The 16368-nt window shown below is 36.9% G+C and overlaps 1 long non-coding RNA gene across 1 annotated transcript in view; it reads right to left on the bottom strand.

Moving 5' to 3' along the window:
* The window catches only part of LOC143676216 (uncharacterized), a 40728-nt gene extending 39999 nt beyond the window's left edge, over window positions 1-729 (bottom strand). The window contains exon 1 of the long non-coding RNA XR_013171919.1: window positions 638-729. This is a non-coding gene — a long non-coding RNA (uncharacterized LOC143676216). The remainder of the gene's footprint in view (window positions 1-637) is intronic.
* Window positions 730-16368: the final 15639 nt, after the last annotated feature.

Genomic DNA, 16368 nt, shown 5'->3' with positions numbered 1-16368 from the left:
ACAAGGCCTCCTTAGATCATAATGCCACACCTAGTAAGTATGTGGGGACATGGAGAATGTCAGAGGGGAGCCAAACACTCTTCCTATAGTCCCATAGCGGAAAGACCTCTAAGTACATTGCCATAAGCCCAGATGAAAGAGCAGAGTGGTGCAGGACTCAAAAGGAATATTTGAGCCATAGTATGATAGGAAAAGAAAATGCTTCTAGTGGAGAAATTTTGATTTTTTTCCAAAGGCACTAAAGTACAGTTTTCAAAATAGTAGATGCAACCAATTACTATGTGGGGAATTATTTATTATATTATATTATTATATCATAAGACCAAGTATTACATAAGAAATTATTTGGTTTTATAGATGGTCTATGGAAATAGTTGTTAACTCAGATTTGTGATCTTATTTGCCTAAGGAACAAAGATAATCACAGAAGGCTTAGGGAGGTAAAGATTGCTTTAATTAATTATAGTGTATCTCATCTGGTCCAAGATGATAGACAACATCAGAACAAAATATCATACTTGTGCCCAATTGTGATAATGGAAAACTTTGCCTATTAAAATTGCCTAAATGTAAATTATCTATGAAGTCATCTTGTGGAAATTGCATGTTTTGATGCTTTCAATCCAGGAATCAGTACCTGAGAAAGATCCTTGAGGTAACCAGAGGCACAGCTATGCATTCAGGACTAGAAACTTCTCTGGGGACATAGATGCATTAGGTAAACTAACCAAGTGAGAGATTTTAAGATTCTAAGAATATTAAGACTCCATTATGTGATGGGACAATGGAGTTTCTTCTATTGTGAAGGGAAACATAGATGCATTGTTCAAAGATGGTGATGAGGTCATCTCATTTTATTTTATTTTTTTTTTTTTTAAAGGAAAGACAGAGAGAAGGAAGGAAGGATAGAAGGAAGGAAGGAAGGAAGAAAGGAAAACATCTCTCTTGTTTTATTGTATTTTGTTTCTTTGTTTTTGTTACATGGGCTAGGGCCGGGAATCGAACCGAGGTCCTCCGGCATAGCAGGCAAGCACTTTGCCCGCTGAGCCACCGCGGCCCGCCCTCATTTTATTTTTTTAATTCTATGATGACTCTCCTTTGGACTTAAAATGAAAGCCACACCCTTTAGTAGGTCTTAAATCCTTACAGACCTGGCTCTTTCAGGCTTCATCTACTAGTGTTTCCTTTTCATTATTTAAGTGTCAGCTCTTCTCCTCTGCAAAGCCTTTTTTAATCTCCATCTAATAAAATGCTCATCACTCTCCATTAAATAACCCTGTTTAAATTCCATATGGTTCTTCTGCTTCCCCCAAATTATCTTACTTATACGTGTCTCATTTTCTGCTCCCCTCACTAAAATGCAATTCCTGTAAGGTTAAAAAAAAAAAAAAAAAAGTCTGTCTCTACCCGGAATAACTAGTAAGACCAACAAATAAATATCTGCTGATGAATGATTTTCACTTAGCTCTCAATGAGCAGTTAGCTCTCAATGTCCTAGCTGACATATTCTTACTGTAGCAGGCAGGCCATTCTGTCTTTCTGGTTTAACTGTGCTAAACCAGACCCCCTCTCCTTGCAGGCAAGTGAGATAAGATAAGGCACATTTCCTGGTATAGAAACACCCTTCCCCAGCCTTCAGGAACTGGTAAAGATGCACGTAGGCAAAAGAAGACATTCCTGGGGTGGGAGCCCCTCAACAGTTCTCAACTTAAATCAGCCTATTGTGTACCTTGTCTTTAACATGTCAAAAGGTCTATAAAAGCTAAGGTTGCCTTTTGTTCGGGGCTCAGACTTTTGAGGTGACTTAGCTGGGCCGTTGTGCGAAGCCTACATCCCGAAACTGTGGATCCTTAGTCTCAGCCTGTTCTAACTTAACGGAATGTTTCTGGAGGCCTGCGGCCTCGTTCCTGGTTTTCGCGCTACATTTCTAATCAACTTTATGAGTCTTAATATTTAGTGGGCTAAGTAGTCTACAATAGAAGAAGGGAGTAAGCCTCTAAACTCAAATAAGTCAGAAGGAAACCAGGGACACCTGATGCATGTTGAGAAGGAACTGAGACTTTATCTGAGACTTCAAGGCAATAAAGAAGGATGATTACTATACAAGAAGAAACAGAACTGTTAAGGGAAGAGGAAGAAGCAATATTTTGGTGATTAGACATCTTATAAGCAACACTATTTTTTTTGACCAGGATATTGATCATTTCATTAAATCAGAATCATTTGATAACTGTTAAAATAGATTAAAACTGATCACATGTTATCATTCAGCTTTGTCTTCTTTTCACTTACTATTAAAACATATTTTTTAAAAAAATCAAATCTTAAGCTTTTAGAAAAACGAAGTAACTTACAAATCATAGAGACGTGTTCATTTTATGAACGCAGATTTTTCAGGCTCTAAGTTCATTTTGGTTTTCTGTTTTGTGTACAATCTCATCATTTGTCTGTTTTGGTCTTTGTTCTGCTGACTAACATCCCCATATCCTCTTATTGGATACCTTTAGGTGAAAGCTATTTGGGAGTGTTGCTTCCTCCGTAGAAAAGACGGGTTTTCTCACTAATGCAATAGCATGTTCTTTTAGAGAACATTTCCACGGAAACTGCATGAAATGGTACATTCTTGGGTGCTTATATTTTAACATTCTTTCTACCACTCTATTTTGGATTTCTGAAGTAATCTCAATGAAGATTCCTCTGGGTAATAAATTACTGTCAAGATAAGGCCCATAACTTTATCTCACCCAGCTGAGAATGCAGAGTATTTAAACAGGGCTTCATTTGGCCTCTCACTTTTTAATGTTTAATTCAGTTTGAATTAACCTTTCATGTTTTTCCCTATCATGCATTTTCTAAAAGCACAAAGGTTCCATATTGCTCCTTTTCTCACAAGCCAACACTGTGTTAACTATCTAGTCCTCACTCTCTGCATCAAACTGCATATCCCTTTAGTGATAAATTCCTTCCATTGTTTCAGGACCTGGCTTACACTGGGAGACTTTCTAAAATCTTTTGCTCAAGGGCATACTTTATTTCCAAATTCAGTCGAGTTTAGAAACACAGGAAGTGTTGTCACTGGCGTGTAGCAGGGGGAAAAGAAGAAGGGCAAAATGAGTATTGCATTCTTTCGGTTGCTGCCGGGTTGCCCCTGGGATAGGCTGTGAGGGTTTGCTCATTTGCTTAGGACAAAAACTCAGTCTGGTTTATGGTTATTAATAGGGACAGGTGGCATAAGATGAAGGAGACTTCCCTGTTGATGAGTAACTGGATGCCATGCTTTTCTGTGGGGGAAATCACTCGATTTGGGAGTTAAGTTACTAACAACAGCAGAAGCAAGACACTCTGCGAGAGTGCAATGCCCTGGATTAAAAGAGAAAGAGGTTGGGTGGGCATGGTGGTTCAGCAGCCAGAGTTCTTGCCTTCCATACTGGAGACCCAGGTTAGATTCCTGGTGCCTGCTCATGCAAAAAAAAAAAAAAAGAGAGAGAGAGAAAGAGAGAGAGAGAGAGAAGGAGGTCATGATTTTTACATTAATGACTCCTCCACATTACTTTTCTTTCCTTCCTCTCTTTCTTTCTCCCTCTTTCCTTCCCCCCTCCTAAATCCAAATTATTAGAGAAACTTTATACGCTTAATAAAAATATCAGATAGAAATTATGGCTCAAAAATTTAGCTAAAAGCTAAAAGTATAGGATACTTCAGAGCTGGTGAAAGCATTAAAGTTCTTATATAAATATTGTATGCATAGCTACCCTGACACTGAAGGGAGAAATTTGGCCAGGCTGAGGGGTTTATCTCAGTATATATATATTGGCTAAACCAACATAATCAACATATCATTGTACACTTTTCAAGGCAAAAACTTTTTAGTTAATCTATGGGCCAGCTAGAGAGTCCAAAAGTCAAAGGGAAAAGCTCATACAATTGAAATACTTTGTTGATCTCTATATATATGAACTTTTGTACATCAGGTCTTTGAACCTCAATTCCTAGATCTGTTAAATGGATCTTCACAGAGTTCTTGTACTGATCAATTGAGATTATATTTATAACTACTTCACAGAGTTCTTGTACTGATCAATTGGGATTATATTTATTAAATCACTTGGTATACTAGCCAAACTGTAAGATTCCAGTTATCAGTTAATATAAAGAAGCAGAGGCAACATTAAAAATGGGATTGTAGAATCTATGACATTCAACACTGAGGAGAACTGTAATTTTATCAAGGAGGAGCTTAAAATTTTATCAAGGAACTGTATTTTCTATCAAGGAGAGGCTTAAAATTTCCTAGAGCAAATGATAATTAAGTGAGGTAGCAATGTTATTTCTCAAGATTATACATGGGGGAGGAACAGACATTTTGGAATAAGTAAAAATGTAGTTGCAATAATAGCTATATTCAATTGTAGATATTGGGGACTTTCAAGTGGAAATACCTAGCAGGTAAATGAAAGTTCTGGGAATCAAACCAAGGTCTCCTTCATAGCAGGAAAGAATTCTACCACTGAACCACCCATGCCGTGCAGTAACTGTGTTTTAAGAATAAAATAAATATATGATTTTATTTCTTTCAAATTATGTATATTGTGTTTTCCAACAGATGAAAAAATATTGGGACAGAAATATTTATTAATTCATTTGTATTAAAGACAATAAATGGAACTATTATGTTATTATTTTGGCCAATGACTATGGTAAAAAGCTCTGGAGACCCAATGGGCGTCATGAATCTAGAAAGTTTGGAAACATCTGCCCTTGGTTGAGACTAGGGGAGGGGATCAAATGCCCCCGTGTAGAAAAGAACCTTGGAAAGGAGAAGGGATGAGCTTATTCTAGGACAGCAGTAATTGGGAATGGAATATGTACACTGACATTTTGAAATGAAGAAAAGAGAAATTATAGTTTTTGTTTATTTGTCCAAGATCAATTCAGTGAAGTAGGAACTGAGATTATTTGCTGAAAATAAAAAGGTAGCATTGAATTGAGAGATAATCACACTAGAACAGATTCTGTGTTTTAAAAACATAAAGCATTTCTACCCCTTTCCTTCAACATCTTATACAGTGCTAAGCACATAGTAGGTATTCAAAAAATATTTATTTATGGTTTTAATCTATTATCAATTTTTATGTTTGGGGTAATGAACTCCTTCAGCCATTTTATTGCAACTTTTGGAAAAAGTAAGAGAGAAATAAAACCTATGATTTTAGTGCTTGTCACAATATATCTGATATGTAGTATCTCTAGCTCTGTTTGAAATATGTTTTGTGCACACATACACACACATACAGACACACATTTTCTGTCCAAATAAGTAAGCACAAAGAAGCTGGATTCTGTGAGGTAGAAACATGCTGGTTCTGTCAAGAGCTTCCCACAGCTGCTGACCTAAGATGTGCTGAACAAATTCACATTTTTAACATTGTTCTAATTTAGCAGATCTGTCAAAATTCCCTTTGTCACTCTCCTCACCTATGTTTCTGGCTGTGACTGTCCATAACCTGACCTGAGGCAAGTTTCTTACTCCAATTGTTCTATTTTGAGGTTTGAGAAATGCCGGTGAGAATTAGCAGCAGAAACCAAAAATAGGTATTCAGCTCAAAAGTTCGCCAGTGTTTAAAAGAGATTATGCAGGGAAGCTGAAGGGGAACAAAAAATGTTCTAGTGTTAGAAGTAGGATTAAGTTGCATTTTAAATCAGAAATTCATTCAAATGGTTTGATCATATGCCCTTCCCTGCTCTTCTTTAATGTTTTAATGTCTTGTATTGTCTTTAGAATATAAAGTCTATATTCTTTAAAATAGCATTTAAAACTTTCAACTATTTGCTTGTAATATATCATTGCAACTATTAGAGTTTTGGGGTTAAAATGGACATTGAATTCAAAATCATCTCTACGGGAGTAATAGATATGTAAACATTAGCAAGTTTTTGTAATATCTCTATGCCTTACTTGATTTATAATTTAAAAGAAGATAATATGATTTCTGCTTCCAAGAAGATGGATGAGACATATTTTTCCCTATTCTTCTCACAAAGAACAACTGAAAACATTAGAGAGTAAATATAAAGCAAATATGAAAGACTTTAAAGGTGGAGAAAATAAGGCAGACTGGCTGGAGGCTTCAGTACCCAAGGTGACACAAAGTGGTGAGCTATCTCGGTTTGCTTTTTGATTCATGTATCTAAGTCATGGAGTGGAAGAAACTGGCAATTGAGAAATGACAAAGGACACAGAAAAAACAAACAAACAAACAAACAAAATTTTTAGCTCTCTCTAGCCAAAGAATCAGGAAAAGGACAGTCTAGCAAGAGAGAAAACTTTTAGAAAATAATTGTTCTGTGCAGGCTAATACTACAAAAATTTCTGGACCCAGCACCAGCCATGTTAAATAAGCTGACTGTGGAGCCTGACCTTCCATTTTCACCAGGCAGATATGAGTCGTCAACCCCTCCAGGAAAGTGTCAGAGAAGGTTGAGTAGGGATCCAGGGTCTTCACCATTGCTGGGTGGCAATGAGTCACCCCATTTGTAATACCAGAGTGGATTACAGGAGAAACCTGGGCTTTCACTCCCATTGGGCAGAAAAGCGACAACTTTCTCCCTCCATGCTTGGAGAGAGGCATAAGAAGAGGCATAGAGGAGAGCTAGGAGTTTTAGGACCACCTAGTGGAACAGAAGTCAACCCTCAAGGCATCCGTGTAGGTCACATGGGAGCAGTGAGGAGGGACTCTTGCTTCTCCTAGCTAGCATTGTGTCAGAGAAGGCACAAGAAGGTGTAGAAGTTCCATCCCCACCTAGAAATATTGAAGAAAGCAGTGCCATGAAGTGGTTTAGCTTAAGCAATGGGAATGTAATACTTATGTTTAGAGTCTGGGGAAATGTCCACATCAAGGCTGGCTGCTGTGCCAGCAGTCCTTGGCTCCTCTGACACATGGTAAGGTACATGAGAGGGTCTGCTGGTCTTTCCCTTTTCATCTTATTTCTTGCTTTCAGGTGTTTGCTTTCATGGCTGTTTTTCCCTCTCTCTCTCTCTCTGTATTCATTCTGTTTATAAGGGATATAAATTAAGATATCCCTATTCTATTAAGATATCCCATAATAGAATTAAGTCACATCCTGAATGAGGTGGGTCACACCTTAACTGAAGGAGCCTCATCAAAAGGTCCAACTTACAATGGGTTCATACCTATGGGAATGGATTAGATTTAAGAACATGTCTTTCTGGGGTACATATCGCCTCAAACCATGATGGGACCCATCCCCCTTCCTCAGGTATCGGTGAAGACTTAATGGAACACCTGGATTTCTACCCCCACCTGGGGGTAGTAAGGCAGCAGCCACCCTATCCTGCAGTGTCACTTCAGAAAAAGCAAGATAAAACATATGAATGAAATAATATCCAGAAGCTCATAACCTAATATCCAAGATCTCCAGATTTCAATTGAAAACCACCATCGTATCAAGAACCAAGAGAATTTCAACTTGAATAAAAGGGATAGTTGAGAAATACTATATTAGTTTTCTATTATTGTTGTAACAAACCACAAATTCAGCAACTTAAAACAATGCAAATTTACTATATTACATGTCTGTAGATCAGAAGACCAAAATGATTTTCACTGTGCTAAAATCAAGATATCCACTGGGCTACCTTCCTTCTAGAGGCTCAAAGAGAGAATCTGTTCTCTGGTTTTTCCAGTTTCTAGGTTTATAGGTGGAAAAAGAGATAAAACACAAATTACCACTGTCAGGAATGAAATAGGAGACATCACCACAGAAGCTGCAGACCCCAAAAGAATAATAGAACAATAGGACAAACAACACTACATACATAAATTTTAAAACTTAGATGAAATAGACCAATGTCTCAAAAAGCTCAAACACCACCAGTCACCAAAATACAAAACAGATTCTTTATTAAGGAAATAAAATTTGTAATTGAAAAACTCTCAGACTTCCGGAGAAGATGGCGGCTTAGTAAGACACGCGGGTCTTAGTTCCTCCTCCAGAACAGCTACTAAAGAAATAGAAGCGGTACAGAACAGCTCCTGGAGCCACAACAGAGACCAAAAAGACAGCGTACCCCATTCTGGAACGGCTGAACCGGCTGAACTGGCTGGGAGAATCCGCTGCGGTGAGATCACCGAGGGGCGCATGCTTCCCCGGGCAGGGGCAGCTGGAGGCCGGAGTCCCTCCCTGCCTCCTTCCCGGGTCAGCTGGGAGAATTGGACAGGCAGTTCCCTCAAGCCATGGCGGCCGGCACCCCCGCCCCACGCGCAGCCTCCCGGGCCGGCTGGGAGAATTGGATCAGAGGTCCCCCAAGCCGTGGCGGCCGGCGCCCCTGCCACGATTGGCTTCCTGGGCAGTCTGGGAGATTTGGACCAGCACTCCCCCAAGCCGTGGAGGCTGGCGCCCCCCCTCCACGCATGGATTCCCGGGCTGGCTGGGAGATTTGAATCGGCATTCCCCGAAGCCGGGGCAGCCAGCGCCCTCCCCCATGCGTGGATTCCCGGACCTGCTGGGAGATTTGGATCAGCACTCCCCCAAGTCGCTTTGGCTGGCGATCCTCCCCCACAGCGAGAGTTTTCCAAAGTTAAAGGAGTCACAGCATCTTTTACTGGTGGGACCTGCAGACAGACAAGCACCACGAGCGCCACATACTGGGCAGGATAAGAAAAACAGAGCCCAGAGATTTCACAGGAAAATCTTTCAACCTGCTGGGTCCCACACCCAGGGAAATCTGATTAAATGCCCAGACGCCAGCAGAAAATAACGGATCACGCTAGGAAAATTGAAGATATGGCCCAGTCAAAGGAACAAACCAATAGCTCAAATGAGATACAGGTGCGGAGACAACTAATTCTGAATATACGAAAAGAAATGGAAAACCTCTTCAAAAATCAAATAAATAAATTGAGGGAGGACATGAAGAAGACATGGGCTGAACAAAAAGAAGAAATAGAAAGTCTGAAAAAACAAATCACAGAACTTATGGGATTGAAGGACAAAGTAGAAAAGATGGAAAAAGCAATGGATACCTACAATGGTAGATTTAAAGAGACAGAAGCTAGAATTAGTGAACTGGAGGATAGAACATCTGAATTCCAAAGAGAAACAGAAACTATAGGGAAAAGAATGGAAAAATTTTAGCAGGGGCTCAGGGAATTGAATGATAATAAGAAGCACACAAATATACGTGTTGTGGGTGTCCCAGAAGGAGAAGAGAAGGGAAAAGGAGGAGAAAAACTAATGGAAGAAATTATCACTGAAAATTTCCCAACTCTTATGAAAGACCTAAAATTAAAGATCCTAAAAGTGCAGCGCACCCCAAAGAGAATAGACCCAAATAGGCATTCTCCAAGACACTTACTAGTTAGAAAGTCAGAGGTCAAAGAGAAAGAGAGGATCTTGAAAGCAGCAAGAGAAAAAAAAATCCATCACATACAAGGGAAACCCAATAAGACTATGTGTAGATTTCTCAGCAGAAACCATGGAAGCTAAAAGACAGTGGGATGATATATTTAAATTACTAAAAGAGAAAAACTGCCAACCAAGACTTCTATATCCAGCAAAATTGTCCTTCAAAAATGAGGGAGAAATTAAAATTCTCTCAGACAAAAAGTCACTGAGAGAATATGTGACCAAGAGACCAGCTCTGCAAGAAATACTAAAGGGAGCACTAGAGTCAGGTATGAAAAGACAGAAGAGAGAGGTATGGAGAACAGTGTAGAAAGAAGGAAAATCAAATATGATATATATAATACAAAAGGCAAAATGGTAGAGGAAAATATTATCCAAACAGTAATAACACTAAAGTTAATGGACTGAATTCCCCAATCACAAGGCATAGACTGACAGAATGGATTAAAAAACAGGATCTTTCTATATGCTGTCTACAGGAAACACATCTTAGACCCAAACACAAACATAGGTTGAAAGTGAAAGGTTGGGAAAAGATATTTCATGCAAATAACAACCAGAAAAGAGCAGGAGTAGCTATACTAATATCCAACAAATTAGACTTCAAATGCAAAACAGTTAAAAGAGAAAAAGAAGGACACTATCTACTAATAAAAGGAACAATTAAACAAGAAGACATAATAATCATAAATATTTATGCACCGAACCAGAATGCCCCAAAATACGTGAGGAATACACTGCAAACACTGAAAAGGGAAATAGACACATATACCATAATAGTTGGAGACTTCAATTCACCACTCTCATCAATGGACAGAACATCTAGACAGAGGATCAATAAAGAAACAGAGAATTTGAATATTACAATAAATGAGTTAGACTTAACAGACATTTATAGGACATTACATCCCACAGCAGCAGGATACACCTTTTTCTCAAGTGCTCATGGATCATTGTCAAAGATAGACCATATGCTGGGTCACAAAGCAAGTCTTAACAAATTAAAAAAGATTGAAATCATACACAACACTTTCTCGGGTCATAAAGGAATGAAGTTGGAAATCAATAATAGGCGGAGTGCCAGAAAATTCACAAATATGTGGAGGCTCAACAACACACTCTTAAACAACCAGTGGGTCAAGGAAGAAATTGCAAGAGAAATTAGTAAATACCTCAAGATGAATGAAAGCGAAAACACAACATATCAAAACCTATGGGATGCAGCAAAGGCAGTGCTAAGAGGGAAATTTATTGCCCTAAATGCCTATATTACAAAAGAAGAAAAAGCAAAAATTCGGGAATTAACTGTCCACTTGGAAGAACTGGAGAAAGAACAGCAAACTAACCCCAAAGCAAGCAAAAGGAAAGAAATAACAAAGATTAGAGCAAAAATAAATGAGATTGAGAACATGAAAACAATAGAGAAAATCAATAAGACCAGAAGTTGGTTCTATGAGAAAATCAATAAGATTGATGGGCCCTTAGCAAGATTGACAAAAAGAAGAAGAGAGAGGATGCAAATAAATAAGATCAGAAATGGAAGAGGAGACATAACCACTGACCTCACAGAAATAAAGGAGGTAATAACAGGATACTATGAACAACTTTACGCTAATAAATACAACAATTTAGATGAAATGGACGGGTTCCTGGAAAGACATGAACAACCAACTTTAACTCAAGAAGAAATAGATGACCTCAACAAACCAATCACAAGTAAAGAAATTGAATCAGTCATTCAAAAGCTTCCCAAAAAGAAAAGTCCAGGACCAGACGGCTTCACATGTGAATTCTACCAAACATTCCAGAAAAAATTAGTACCAACTCTGCTCAAACTCTTCAAAAAAATCGAAGTGGAGGGAAAGCTACCTAATTCATTCTATGAAGCCAACATCACCCTCATACCAAAACCAGGCAAAGATATTACCAAAAAAGAAAACTACAGACCAATCTCTCTAATGAATGTAGATGCAAAAATTCTCAACAAAATTCTAGCAAATCGTATCCAACAACGCATTAAAAGAATTATACATCATGACCAAGTAGGATTCATCCCTGGTATGCAAGGATGGTTCAACATAAGAAAATCAATTAATGTAATACACCATATCAACAAATCAAAGCAGAAAAATCACATGATCATCTCAATTGATGCAGAGAAGGCATTTGACAAGATTCAACATCCTTTCCTGTTGAAAACACCTCAAAGGATAGGAATACAAGGGAACTTCCTTAAAATGATAAAGGGCATATATGAAAAACCCACAGCCAATATCATCCTCAATGGGGCAAAATTGAAAACTTTCCCCCTAAGATCAGGAATAAGACAAGGATGTTCATTATCACCACTATTATTCAACATCACGTTGGAGTTTCTAGCCAGAGCAATTAGACAAGAAAAAGAAATACAAGTCATCAAAATTGGAAAGGAAAAAATAAAACTATCACTGTTTGCAGATGATATGATACTATATGTCAAAAACCTGGAAGAATCCACAGCAAAACTACTAGAGCTAATAAACGAGTACAGCAAAGTGGCAGGTTACAAGATCAACATTCAAAAATCTGTAGCATTTCTATACACTAGCAATGAACAAGCTGAGGGGGAAATCAAGAAACGAATTCCATTTACAACTGCAACTAAAAGAATAAAGTACTTAGGAATAAATTTAACTAAAGAGACAAAAGATCTATACAAAGAAAACTACAAGAAGCTGTTAAAAGAAATCACAGAAGACCTAAATAGATGGAAGGTCATACCGTGTTCATGGATTGGAAGACGAAATATAGTTAAGATGTCAGTCCTACCTAAATTGATTTACAGATTCAATGCAATACCAATCAAAATCCCAACAACTTATTTTTCAGAAATAGAAAAACCAATAAGCAAATTTATCTGGAAGGGCAGCGTACCCCGAATTGCTTGAAGTATCTTGAGGAAAAAAAACGAAGCTGGAGGTCTCATGCTGCAGGACTTTAAGGCATATTATGAAGCCACAGTGGTCAAAACAGCACAGTATTGGCATAAAGATAGATATATCGACCAATGGAATTGAGTAGAGTGCTCAGATATAGACCCTCTCATCTATGGACATTTGATCTTTGATAAGGCAGTCAAGCCAACTCACCTGGGACAGAACAGTCTCTTCAATAAATGGTGCCTAGAGAACTGAATGTCCATATGCAAAAGAATGAAAGAGGACCCGTATCTCACACCCTATACACCCTATCAAAATGGATCAAAGATCTAAACATTAGGTCTAAGACCATAAAACAGTTAGAGGAAAATGTAGGGAGATATCTTAAGAAACTTACAATTGGAGGCGGTTTTATGGAACTTAAACCTAACGTGAGAGCACTGAAGAAAGAAAGAAAGAAATGGGAGCTCCTCAAAATTAAACACTTTTGTGCATCAAAGAACTTCATCAAGAAAGTAGAGAGACAGCCTACACAATGGGAGACAATATTTGGAAACGAGATATCAGATAAAGGTCTAGTATCCAGAATTTATAAAGAGATTGTTCAACTCAACAACAAAAAGACCGTTGACCCAATTACAAAATGGGAAAAAGACTTGAACAGACACCTCTCAGAAGGGGAAATACAAATGGCCAAAAGGCACATGAAGAGATGCTCAATGTCCCTGGCCATTAGAGAAATGCAAATCAAAACCACAATGAGATATCATCTCACACCCACCAGAATGGCCATTATCAACAAAACAGAAAATGACAAGTGCTGGAGAAGATGCAGAGAAAGAGGCACACTTATTCACTGTTGGTGGGAATGTCAAATGGTGCAACCACTGTGGAAGGCAGTTTGGCGGTTCCTCAAAAAACTGAATATAGAATTTCCATACGACCCAGCAATACCACTGCTAGGTACCTACTCAAAGGACTTAAAGGCAAAGACACAAACGGACATTTGCACACCAATGTTTATAGCAGCATTATTTACAATTGCAAAGAGATGGAAACAGCCAAAATGTCCATCAACAGAAGAATGGCTAAATAAACTGTGGTATATACATACAATGGAATATTATGCAGCTTTAAGACAGAGTAAACTTATGAAGCATGTAATAACATGGATGGACCTAGAGAACATTATGCTGATCGAGTCTAGCCAAAAACTAAAGGACAAATACTGTATGGTCCCACTGATGTGAACCGACATTCGAGAATAAACCTGGAATATGTCATTGGTAACAGAGACCAGCAGGAGTTAGAAACAGGGTAAGATAATGGGTAATTGGAGCTGAAGGGATACAGACTGTGCAACAGGACTAGATACAAAAACTCAAAAATGGACAGCACAATACTACTTAATTGTAATGTAATTATGGTAAAACACTGAATGAAGCTGCATCTGAGCTATAGTTTTTGTTTGTTTGTTTGTTTGTTTGTGTTTTTTGTTTTTTTCTTTTTCCTTTTTTTAATATATATATATATTTTTATTATTATTATTGTTTTTATTTTTTTCTATATTATCATTCTATATCTTTTTCTGTTGTTTTGCTAGTTCTTTTCCTAAATCGATGCAAATGTGCTAAGAAATGATGATCATACACATATGTGATGATATTAAGATTTACTGATTGCATATGTAGAATGGAATGATTTCTAAATGTTGTGTTAATTTTTTTTTATTAATAAAAAAAAAACTCTCAAAAAGAAGTCTCCAGGAACTGATACTCTTGTGGTTGAAATCTACAAAAAATTAAAGAAAAATTAACACCAATTCTATACAATCTCTTCCAAAAAATAGAAGAGGGTGGAAGACAACCCAATTTATTTTTATAGGATTACTATAAAAGCTAGGATTACTCTGATATCAAACCAGACAAAAACATGACAAAAAATGAAAGAAAATTATAAAAACTAGACACTACTGTCACACATTAAAAAAGACATGAAAATTTATGTTTTATAAATATAATTAAGCAATATACAAGAAGATTTACACACTATGACTAAATGGTTCTTATTGTAAGATCTAAAGCTGATTTTAGTTTTTCTAAAATCAATCAATATAATCCACCATATTAACTGCTCAAAGAAGTAAAATCATATGAGCACATCAATTGATGCACAAAAATCACTTGACGTAATTCAATATGTATTCATGACAAAAACATTCAAGATATGTAAATATAAGGGAAGTTGCTCAACATTATAGATGGTATTTTCAAAACACCTATGACTAATCTTATCCTTAGTGTTTTCCTGATCCCTTGCTGATCAGGAAAAAAGTAAAGATGTCTGTTCTCACCACTCCTATGTAGCAAGTTACTGGAAGTTCTAACTAATGCAAAAAGGAAGGAAAAGGAAAGGAAAGGCATAGATATTGTGAAGAAAAAAATATAACCATTCCTATTTGAAGATAACATGATTGTTTATATAGAAAAATGCTAAAAAATTTTTTAAAATACTCATCAAATTGTAAAGTGAGGGCTGGCCAGGGTGGCTCAGCAGTCAGAGTTCTCATTTGCCATGTTGGAGACCCAGGTTAGATTCCCGGTGCCTGCCCATGCAAAAAAAATTGTAAAGTGATTTTGGCAAGGTAACAGGATACAAGATAAACATTCAAAAATCAATTGCATTATAAACTAGACTTGAGAACATGAACACTGACATTTACAAGAGCACACATTTTGCGCATGTACAAAAAGATGTACAGGACTCAGATGCTGAAAACAACATCACAATGAAGAAATTGAAAAAAATAAATGGAGAGATGTTGTGTTTGATTGGACAACTCAACATAACAAAGATGTCTATTCTCTTAAGATTGATAAATAATTATAATTCCCTAAAAATCATAGTAAATGTTTTGTAGATGTAGGCAAGATCATTCTAAAATTTATATATAAATGTAACTAGAACATGCAAAATAATTTTGTAAAAGAATAATAAAGTGGAAAGAAGATTTTTCATATATTTAGAGTAATAATGAATGTGTGATTTTGGCAACCTAGTTCAGTTGAACAGAAAGAGAGACCAGAAATAGACTTTTACAATATACACAGCTGGTTGTTGATGAAAGCACAAAAGCCGTTCAATAGGGAAAGGGGAGTCTATTCAACAAATTGTGCTGGGAAAATTAGTCAACCAATAATGGCAAAAAAAAAAAAAGATCTTTCACCTAACTCTCACACCTTACACAAAAATGAACAAAAAATGGATCATGGTCTTAAATGTACAGTATATAAAAGTATATAATATTAAGAAAAAAATCTTCAGGATCTAAGGCCAAATGGATTGTAGACATGACACTAAAAGCACAATCTAAAAAATTAAAAATTGTTAAATTGGATTTCTTCAAAATTAGAAATTTTTCTATGAAATGCTGGTTAAGAGGATGAAAAGACAAGCTATACCCTGGGAGCAAATATTTTCAAACAATATATCTGACAAAGGGCTAGTAACTTGAATATATAAAGAACTCCCCCCAAATAATAACAGGTCCCTACACACAAACAGTCCAACTTATTTTAAATGGGTAAAATATATCAACAGACTTTTCACCAATAGTATATATGGATCACAAATAAATACATGAAAAGAATGATATTCAATATAATTAACCTTTATGGAAACACAAATTAAAACCACAAAGAGATACCACAAATAACAATAAAAGAATGGATTAAAAAAAAAGTGACAACACCAAAAATGAAAAGAAAATTAATTACTTACACATATTTTTGATGAGCATGAAAAGTTAAAAGGCTGCACCAGAAAACGGTCTGATATTTTCTTAAAAATCTAAACATGCAGCTACTACATTATCTAGCAATTGCATTCACGGACATTTATCTGCTAGAAATGAAAATTGATGATTAGACAAAGCTTGTCTACCGAATAGTCCCAGCTGCTTTATTCAGAGTAGCCTAGAACTTGAAACAACCTTGATGTCTTCCAATGAGTGAACGACGAAATG

Source organism: Tamandua tetradactyla, chromosome 3, assembly GCF_023851605.1.
Source record: "Tamandua tetradactyla isolate mTamTet1 chromosome 3, mTamTet1.pri, whole genome shotgun sequence".
Classification (NCBI taxonomy): domain Eukaryota; kingdom Metazoa; phylum Chordata; class Mammalia; order Pilosa; family Myrmecophagidae; genus Tamandua; species Tamandua tetradactyla.
This window is presented reverse-complemented; position numbering and strand designations above follow the sequence as displayed.